Source organism: Garra rufa, chromosome 16 (genome assembly GCF_049309525.1).
Source record: "Garra rufa chromosome 16, GarRuf1.0, whole genome shotgun sequence".
In the NCBI taxonomy this organism is placed as follows: domain Eukaryota; kingdom Metazoa; phylum Chordata; class Actinopteri; order Cypriniformes; family Cyprinidae; genus Garra; species Garra rufa.
The window spans coordinates 26,029,676-26,039,812 of NC_133376.1; the positions used below are offsets into that span (position 1 = coordinate 26,029,676).

The 10,137-nt window shown below is 34.9% G+C and overlaps 2 pseudogenes; both read left to right on the forward strand.

Annotated features, from left to right (window-relative positions):
* The first annotated feature begins 1,700 nt into the window (after positions 1–1,700).
* LOC141288112 (uncharacterized) lies at positions 1,701–3,930 on the forward strand (annotated as a pseudogene).
* Positions 3,931–6,463: 2,533 nt separating this feature from the next.
* On the forward strand, positions 6,464–8,954 carry LOC141288113 (uncharacterized; annotated as a pseudogene).
* Positions 8,955–10,137: the final 1,183 nt, after the last annotated feature.

Consider the following 10,137-nt stretch of genomic DNA (forward strand, 5'->3'; position numbering starts at 1 on the left):
CTGAACCGATAGATTGAAAGTAATTTATCTCTGATTGAAGGGTTGAGAAGATGTCTTTGTTATAATAAGGTGACTCATATGGGGGGATATATGTGGCACACAGGTACAGGTCCTCATCTAAACACAAAATCTCTTTTTTAAGTTTTATCCAAATATGTGTTTTTCCCTTTTTCATAGGCTGAATATAATGCCACAGATGTTCTTTGAACCAAACTATAATTCCTCCTGAATCTCTTCCGTTTTTCACATTAGGCTGTTTAATTGAGGGAATACGTAGCTCTCTGTAGTTTGAAGGGGTATAAGTTTTGGAGTCTAAACGACTCCATGTCTCAAGTAATATAATTATATCTGAACTATGTACAGCATTAACAAAATCAGGATTAGTACTTTTCTCTCCAAAAGCTGAAGAGAACATCCCTTGAATATTATAACATGTTATTTTAAATGATGTCATTGGTGAGTATTGTATTTACCAGAATAATGTATAAATTCATGACCAAATCGTGTTTTAAAATATAAATAATCAGTTCGAAATTAAGTATAGAGGTTATACATAAAATAAATAAATATCATGGGTGAATCAGTGTTACAACTTGTCAAATATGAAATAATCAAATAGAAATGCATCAAATAAAAGTTATTAAGAAATAATAATATTAAACTACAGACACACTTTAAGTAGTTAAGCTAACAGGTTGTCACATATCATCTTCAGCATGTTTTTAATCTGGTTAAGGTCGCTGGTGTCTGTTCTACCTCTACCTGCTACTACAGCGGCGTAGCTGTCTGACTGTCTGCCGGGAAACTGTCTTACCCTCTCCTCCTGATCAGAAAGTGTCTTCTGAGGGGGTTTCAGGGCTGTTTCCTTGATGGTTTTTGCAAACAGTCTCATGCCCTCTCGATGAATGTGGATGTGGTCATACAGATGCTTGTGGGTGATGCGCTGATGGTCGGCTATGTGGACATTCATCATTGAAGCACAGATTCCAGCTATCTCCGCGTTGATTGTGTTTATGATCTTTTGTGGTACGTCTCTGCGAGGTAGAAGGGTAGAGATGATGACTTTGGCTGTGGGGTAGATTCTGCTAGCTGTTTTCACCACGTTGGACAGGGCTTTAGTAACATCCACCTTTCTGGTACTAAGGTCGTTCGTCCCAGTGTGAAGAATGATGTGTGACGGGGCACCCAATGCACCATCTTGCAGCAGTCTTAAAGCAGAGTGTGAGGTGGGACACCAGAACTTCTTCACTGATCTCCCCGGAAACAGTTGTCTAGGGTCAAGGTGATGGCCGTTAGAGTCGCAGAGGATGACGATGTTGTCTTTTCTCTTCTGTTCTCTTCCGTTGCTCAAGGATGGTGTTGTAGCTGGGGGATGAATCTTGATGCTGCTGTCCTTCCTCCTAAAGTTCTGGTGGGCTTGAGGAGACTGACGGATTGCAGGGATGAAAGGGCTCTGAGATTGTGTGTTGACACACTGCTGTTGAGTCGAGTTTGAGGATGATTCAGTAGTGGAGATGTCTCTCTCTCTCTCTCTCTCTCTCTCTCTCTCTCTTTTCAAGTGTCTCAACCAATGATAATTAATCTGAGTAAGTGTGGTTAGTCCAGGAAGTATATAAGGAAGTCCTGCTTTAAAATTAAAACTATTTTCTTGTTTTGATGGAGTAAATGGGCAGCAGAAAAACAGTTGTGTTATTTTTACAATGATTCTTTGGACATTTGTTACGGTTCTTTGTATTTTGCGTAAGTCATGTTTTATTTCAATTTGTTTTATTTAAAACATCACTTTTGAAATATTTATGTGATAATTTAATGTTAGAGCTCATGATTTTCATAGACAATGCAAGCATATTGTAGATTAGTTATATATATATTGAATATCCAGTAGTGTGGACATTTCATGTCTAAACCTGTGGACATGATTAATTTTTTAGGTACTGCACATCCTCGTGTTGATCAGCCAGATAAAGTCATAACTGTGGCACTTGGCAGCACTGTGACTCTGCAGTGTTATTCTAATAAAGATGACATTTTTTGGTATAAGCAAATTGCTGGACAACAACCTCGTGTCCTGTCAGCATTTTATAAATTGCAAGAACCCATATTTTATGGTCAATTCAAAAACGATCGATTCTGGGGCAAGAGATTGGGCGGGATCTCCAATCTGACAATTTCAGGCATCATTCAATCAGATGAAGCAGTGTACTATTGTGGAGTACAATCATTTTATATTGAATTTGGAAGTGGAACACATCTAATCATTAAAGGTAAAATTTCAAAATAATTGATCACATTGACTGTCAGTCCTACAAAAACAATGCATTATAATGTGAGTTATATTGCATTGAGACTATTTATGAAAATAATGCACATTTGTAAATTACAAAATAGAATAAGATATTTATAAGATATTTGTGCATCTCTGAAAGAGTTAAAGTCTGTATTTACTTATTTATTACTATTTTTTAAGTACGTCCTCAAGATTCAACATCAAAAATATCAAAGTCTGATTATGACTCCACAGAGTGTCAACAAAAATGCTTTGGAAATAGTACAAAACAAGTGAAGAATGGTAAACAATCACTGCTTTCATTTATTTACTGTTGAGACAGAAAAGTGTTTATAATACCAAACTTTTATGTGTTCATAATTAATCTAGAAACTTTATGTGTATATTTTAGAAGACATTTCAGAAGAAAGGCTCTGTCCAGCAGTGCTTGGTTTGGCATGTGCTTTAGGACTTTGTGGAGTTCTGATCTTTGCTCTCCTGGGTTTTATATTTAAGAAAGGTATATGTAAACAGTGTCTGAATAAATCTGGTAGAGTTTTGTCTTTTCTTCTCATTTTTTCTTCCATTTATCTTTGAAAATGCTTATAATTGTTTCTGCATCTTTTTCATACAGTGCAAGATTCTGAACAAGACAACCAAGTGAGAGGGCAGTCAAGTGCTCAGGTAAGACGATGAATTTGCTGTCTATATTAAAGTGGAATCTATACCTTTAGTAATGCTTTAAAAGTCATTTTGAATAGTTTGGACTGTCAAACTTGGGTGTTTTTTTTTTTTTTTTTTTTTCAGCTCCAACAGCAAAATTGCATTTACTTATTACTGTTAGTTTTCTTTCATGTTGCTTTAATTAATTAATAAGTGAATAAGGGTAGCCTATATCATCATTAATAGTTTGCTTTATACTTATACATGTGGTGAATTTAAATACAAGAAGTCTTTAATCATTTTGCTAACCTTTTATCTTCAGAACACTTTGACATATGCAGCCTTGCGATTCAGTCTGAAAAAATCTGGAGGAAAGAGAGAAAGCTGTGATTGTGAAAGTCTGATAATTTATGATTCTTTGAATGTTTAGTATGAGTTATTATTTGCCCTGTTGTGCTGTATATAATGAATGTAAAATGGTAAGCTGAATAAATATGGAGTGTATTATTTATCAGGTTATTTTATTGTGATTATTGAGAGCTCAATTTGACCAAACATCTTTAAGGTCTTCTACAATGGGCACAAAACAGCTTGATATATATCCAAATCCAAAACTGCTAATCAAATGCCTTTGATTAACTGATCAACAGCAAGTGTGTGCACCTCCATAAAAGAAGAGGTTTTGGCAGTTTTGCTGGTCTGGAGCCTTCAAGTGTGTGTTAACACAATGCCAAGGAGGTAAAACATCAGTAATAATCTCAGAGAAGCAATTGTTGCTGTCATCAATCTGGGAAGAGTATTACAGCTATTTCCAAACAATTTGAAGTCCATTATTCCACAGTGAGGATGTTTATTCACAAGTGGAAGACATTCAAAACAGAAACCAATCCTCCCAGGAGTGGGCATCCCAGCAAATTCACCCCAAGATCACACCGTGTAACACTCAGAGAAATGGCAGACAACCCAGGAACTACACCTCAGACTCTACAGGCCTCAGTTAACATGTTAAATTATAACGTTCATGACAGAACATTTAGAGAAATATGGGACAAGTAGGGCATACCAAAGTATTCTGGAGTCAAATGTGAGGATGTTCATCCGACAGCTAAAGCTTGGCTAACACTGGGTCATGCAACAGGACAATGATCCCAAGCACACCAGCAAATCTACAACAGAACAGCCGAAAAAGAAAAGAATCAAGGTGTTGCAATGGCCCATTCAAAGTCAAGACCTCATCCTGACTCAAATGCTGTGGCGAGAGCTGTGCGTAAACAAAATGCCCACAAACCTCAAAAAACTGGAGCAACATTGTAAAAAAAAAAAAAGTGGTCCAACATTCATCCAGACCAATGTGAGAGACTGATAAAGTCATACAGAAAATAATAACTTTAAGTTATTGCTGCTAAAAGTGGATCTACAGGCAAATTAATCATATGGTGTCCTAACTTTGTCACACATGGCTTTTCCGTCTTGGCTGTATTTTTGCTAAATAAATTATGACACAGTGTGATATGTCAGGAGATATTGTTCATCTGAGGTTTTATTTTCCAAATTTTAAGGCCTGCCAAGGATCAGGTAATTTTTATGTCCTCCTACAGAAAGGCATGGAATTCAATAGGGTGTCCTAACTTTTTTCACATGACTGTATGTGAAGGTGACAATATATCTATATGTTAGAATGTAGATATGTAAGAATTAAGAATAAATGTGAAAGTGTAAATATATGTGCATGTGTTAAAGTATATTTATATACATGTGAAAAAGTTAAGACACCCTATTGTATTCCATGCCTTTCTGTAGGAGGACATAATAAAAAAATTACCTGATCTTTGGCATGACAAATCACACCGTGTCATAATTTATTTGACAAAAATACAGCCAAGATGGAAAAGTCATGTGTGACAAAGTTAGGACACCCTATGATTAATTGGCCTGTAGATCAACTTCTAGCAGCAATAACTTAATGTATTGATTTTCTGTATGACTGTAGCAGTCTCTCACATTGTTCTGGAGGAATTTTGGGCATTAGACATTTTGCTTATGCACAGCTCTCGCCACAGCATTTGAGTCAGGATAAAGTCTTGACTTTACTTTTTCGGCTGTTCTGTTGTAGATTTGCTGGTGTGCTTGGGATCATTGTCCTGTTGCGTGACCCAATGTTGGCCAAGTTTAGCTGTCGGATGGACGTCCTCACATTTGACTCTTGAATACTTTGGCATACAGAGGAGTTCATGATTGATTTAATTACTGTGAGGTGCTTAGGTCATGTGGCTACAAAACAAGCCCAAAATTATCAGGCCTTCACCAGCATGTGACTTTTGGTATGAGGTGTTTGTGTTGATATGTTCTTTAGGTTTTCAGAGGATTTCTTCTGGCAAGCCTTCCAAACATGCCATTTTTGTCCCATATTTTTCTAATTGTACTGTCATGAACGTTATAATTTAACATGTTAACTGAGGCCTGTAGAGTCTGAGGTGTAGTTCTTGGGTTGTCTGCCATTTCTCTGAGTGTTACACGGTCTGATCTTGGAGTGAATTTGCTGGGATGCCCACTCTTGGGAGGATTGGTGTCTGTTTTGAATGTCTCCCACTTCCTCACTGTGGAAGAATGGACTTCAAATTGTTTGGAAATGGATGTAATACTCATCCCAGATTGATGACCAGCAACAATTGCTTCTCTAAGATCATTATGATGTCTTACTCTTCATTGGCACTGTGTTAACACACACCTGAAGGCTCCAGACCAGCAAAACTGCCAAAACCTCTTCCTTTATGGAGGTGCACACACTTGCTGTTGATCAGTTAATCAAAGGTATTTTAATAGCAGTGTCTGACCATTACTTACACTCTTAATTCCAATGTTAAGAGTAAGGGTGTCCTAACTTTGTCACACATGGGATTTACCATTTTTGATTTATTTTTGTTAAATAAATAATGACAAAGTGCAAAAAATTATTTTTTAAATTTTATGACTTGTCAAGAACAAGATAATGTTTTATTATCTCCTGATACAGAAAAAACCCATGGAATTCAATAGGGTGTCCTAACTTTTTCACATGACTAGGTTTATTTTTCACACTCACATTTTTTTAATCCATTACTTTTTGAGCAGAAACTCTAATTCTGTAGCCAGCCTTCAGTTATATAAACTCATTTTTTTAACTTACAAAGAAAACCTAGTAATGTTACAACATTATGTGTAACCCAAAATGTGACAGACCTTTTTATAGATCAGAAGATGACTGGAAAATAAACAGAATCATTTCTCTCTCTCTCTCTCTCTCTCTCTCTCTCTCTCTCTCTCTCTCTCTCTCTCTCTCTCTCTCTCTCTCTCTCTCTCTCTCTCTCTCTCTCTCTCTCTCTCTCTCTCTCTCTCTCTCTCTCTCTCTCTTCAAGTGTCTCAACCAATGATAATTAATCTAAGTAAGTGTGGTTAGTCCAGGAAGTATATAAGGAACTCCTGCTTTAAAAATTAAGACAATTTTCTTGTTTTGATGGAGTAAATGGGCAGCAGAAAAACAGTTGTGTTTTTACAATGATTCTTTGGACATTTGTTACGGTTCTTTGTTTTTTACGTAAGTCATGTTTTATTTCAATTTGTTTTATTTAAAACATCACTTTTGTAATATTTATTTAAAATTATTGCTGTGATAATTTAATGTTAGAGCTCATGATTTTCATAGACAATGCAAGCATATTGTAGATTAGTTATATATATATTGAATATCCAGTAGTGTGGACATTTCATGTCTTAACCTGTGGACATGATTAATTTTTTAGGTACTGCACATCCTCGTGTTGATCAGCCAGATAAAGTCATAACTGTGGCACTTGGCAGTACTGTGACTCTGCAGTGTTATTCTAATAAAGATGACATTTTTTGGTATAAGCAAATTGCTGGACAACAACCTCGTGTCATGTCAGCATTTTATAAATTGCAAGAACCCATATTTTATGGTCAATTCAAAAACGATCGATTCTGGGGCAAGAGATTGGGCGGGATCTCCAATCTGACAATTTCAGGCATCATTCAATCAGATGAAGCAGTGTACTATTGTGGAGTAAAAGCATTTTATATTGAATTTGGAAGTGGAACACATCTAATCATTAAAGGTAAAATTTCAAAATAATTGATCACATTGACTGTCAGTCCTACAAAAACAATGCATTATAATGTGAGTTATATTGCATTGAGACTATTTATGAAAATAATGCACATTTGTAAATTACAAAATAGAATAAGATATTTATAAGATATTTGTGCATCTCTGAATGAGTTAAAGTCTGTATTTACTTATTTATTACTATTTTTTAAGTACGTCCTCAAGATTCAACATCAAAAATATCAAAGTCTGATTATGACTCCACAGAGTGTCAACAAAAATGCTTTGAAAATAGTACAAAACAAGTGAAGAATGGTAAAGAATCACTGCTTTCATTTATTTACTGTTGAGACAAAAAAGTATTTATAATACCAAACTTTTATGTGTTCATAATTAATCTAGAAACATTATGTGTATATTTCAGAAGACATTTCAGAAGAAAGGCTCTGTCCAGCAGTGCTTGGTTTGGCATGTGCTTTAGGACTTTGTGGAGTTATAATCTTTGCTCTCCTGGGTTTTATATTTAAGAAAGGTATGTGTGAACAGTGTCTGAATAAGCCTGGTAGCATTTGTTTTTATTTGTCTTTGAAAATACTTAGCTGTTTCTGCATCTTTTTCATATAGTGCAATGTTCTGGACAAGACAACCAAGTGAGAGGGCAATCAAGTGCTCAGGTAAGAGGATGAATTAGCTGTCTATATTATCTATCTTTAGTAATGCTTTAAATGTCATTGGGATTTAAATGTCATTGTTTTGTTCAGATCTAAATTGCATTTACTAATTACTGTTAGTTTTCTACTTTCATGTTGCTTTAATTAAACAATAAGTGAATAAGTGTAGCCTATATCTATGTCACCGCTAATGGTTAAATGGTGAATTCAAATACAAGAAGTCTTTTATCATTTTGGTAACCTTTTTTTTTTTAGGACACTGATGATGAGAATCTGACATATGCAGCCTTGCAATTCAGTCATAAAAAAAATAAATCAGGAGGAAAAAGGGAAAAATCTCAGCAGAGTGTGAACATAATTTATGATTCTTTAAATGTTTAGTAGGAGAGTCATTGTTGTCTGCCCTGTTGTGTATATAATAAATGTAAAATGGTTGAATAAAAGTGTTTATAATTTATCTGTTACTCCATTGTGGTTATTCCATTGAGATTATTTCAAAATGAAGGGTATTTTTATCAAGGAATTATGTTAGTCTTGTCTATTCAATTTCTCCACTGTATTTTAAGTCTTAAAATGCTACAGAGAACTTAGATAAAGATTTATCATTTTAAATCTGATCTTCTGAAAATGGGTTTGTTATCTTTAAGTTCATCTATAGTAAGCTATTTCATAGCAGGTCTCAATATGCTCTGCTGTAAAGGTCGACATCTGCTTAATAGCATACAGAAATTGACATACACTGAAAAATATTCCCTGAAGTGAAATAAATAGCTCTCATTTATGTAAAATTTGCAAAGGACATAATCTAAAATGCATTGGTTTATATATATGTAGCTGTTATACAGTACGTCTTATTGCAGCTGGGTAACAAGAAATAAATTCTGTTTTTAAATATTTTTTAAAGTCAAAATACATTTGAAAGGTTATTTTGAGTAAACGAAATGCATCTGATTGAAAAAATAAGCCTGAAAGAACAGGTAGAAAGAATAGGTAAAAGCTGATAGGCCTATTTACTAATCAAAATCTGTGTCGTGTTTGCTGTTAAAAATTAAAAAAAAAAAATGTTTTTTTTTTTTTAAATAGTGCTTTTCACACTCAGCTGCTGATGTAGCTGTGAATGGAATGTATTGTGCACTGTGAAAGTAACACTAGCATGAAAGTGTTATTGTGCAATAAGTGTGATTGCTGCTCTTATGATTGTGTGGTAATAATGTGTTCCATTGTAGCAGGAAGCTGGATTAAACTGGACTAAACATTTACACTAAAACCTGCAGTTTTTTCATGTGGTCTGGTGATAGATTTCGGTGACAACCACCAAAGGAAAGGGGACAGTGATTTATCTTGTTGAAATATGGCTACTTAAAAGTGAATGAATTAGTAGCAATTTCTAAATGTTTATATTGATAAGGAAATACAGTGTACAATGACTTTAATTTAGTATTCTGAAACAATAAATAGTTCCTCATCTGGAATTTGTACAGATTATATTCGCATTAGTCTCTTGTTTTAGCACTTGTATGATTGTGTTTTTATTTTCGGTCTGTTTTATACGTATATTACTTGGTGACACTTTTACAGTGAGTTCCAATTTTGTACTCAGAAACTATATTTGAGTATGTTACATGTTGCATGCTATTGCTGAGTTAAGATTTGTTTTATTTTTAGTTTGGAATGTTTTCTTTTACAAATTAAGGAATTACGGATGTTTTCTCACCTTGTAACCTGCAGCATATGTCCAACCCTAAATAAATTAAATTAATAACTAATTTCAGTAATTTCCAAATGGATACAGTCACCTTCCAACAGAGTTTTAAAGCTTACAGATCTCCTTTAAGAGGTTCTTTTATTTTCACATGAGCTTGTATTTAGTCTATACAAAGTATGCCTCCTGAGTGTAAACTGGAAGACTTTATCTGGGAGGGATAATATTCAGTCTCGAGGCTCCGCCTCCAAAACAGTGGCTAAATCGCCCATTCTGGTTTCAAAATGTGCTTTTCCGTTTGTTCGCCTGTTTCTCAGGCCTATGTAAATTAAATGAGAGAAATAGGCATCACAATATCCCTGTTAGTTAAAGTTGTAAAAACTCTATCTTTTTATCTGTGTATGAACATCATTAGTTCTGGCTCCAAAACACACTAATAAAGAGATTTTGTATCTCTTAGGACCATCATGTTAGTCATGTGTCAAAGATGTAGATGCATCAACTTGTGTTTGTGTTAATGTGCAGTGTTGTAATGCATTTGCATGTGTGAGTGAATGTGTGAGTTTTTATCTATGTGTGCTGGAGTGCATCTGCGCTTATATGTGTGACCGTGTGTATAAGGTGTTGTGCAGACTGTGAGACCTGTTATTTTAAGCGGTTTTTCTGTACCGCTCCTGTACACTTGTCACCCCATGCTCGCTTAAGATACCCATGACCACTCATATCTACCGAC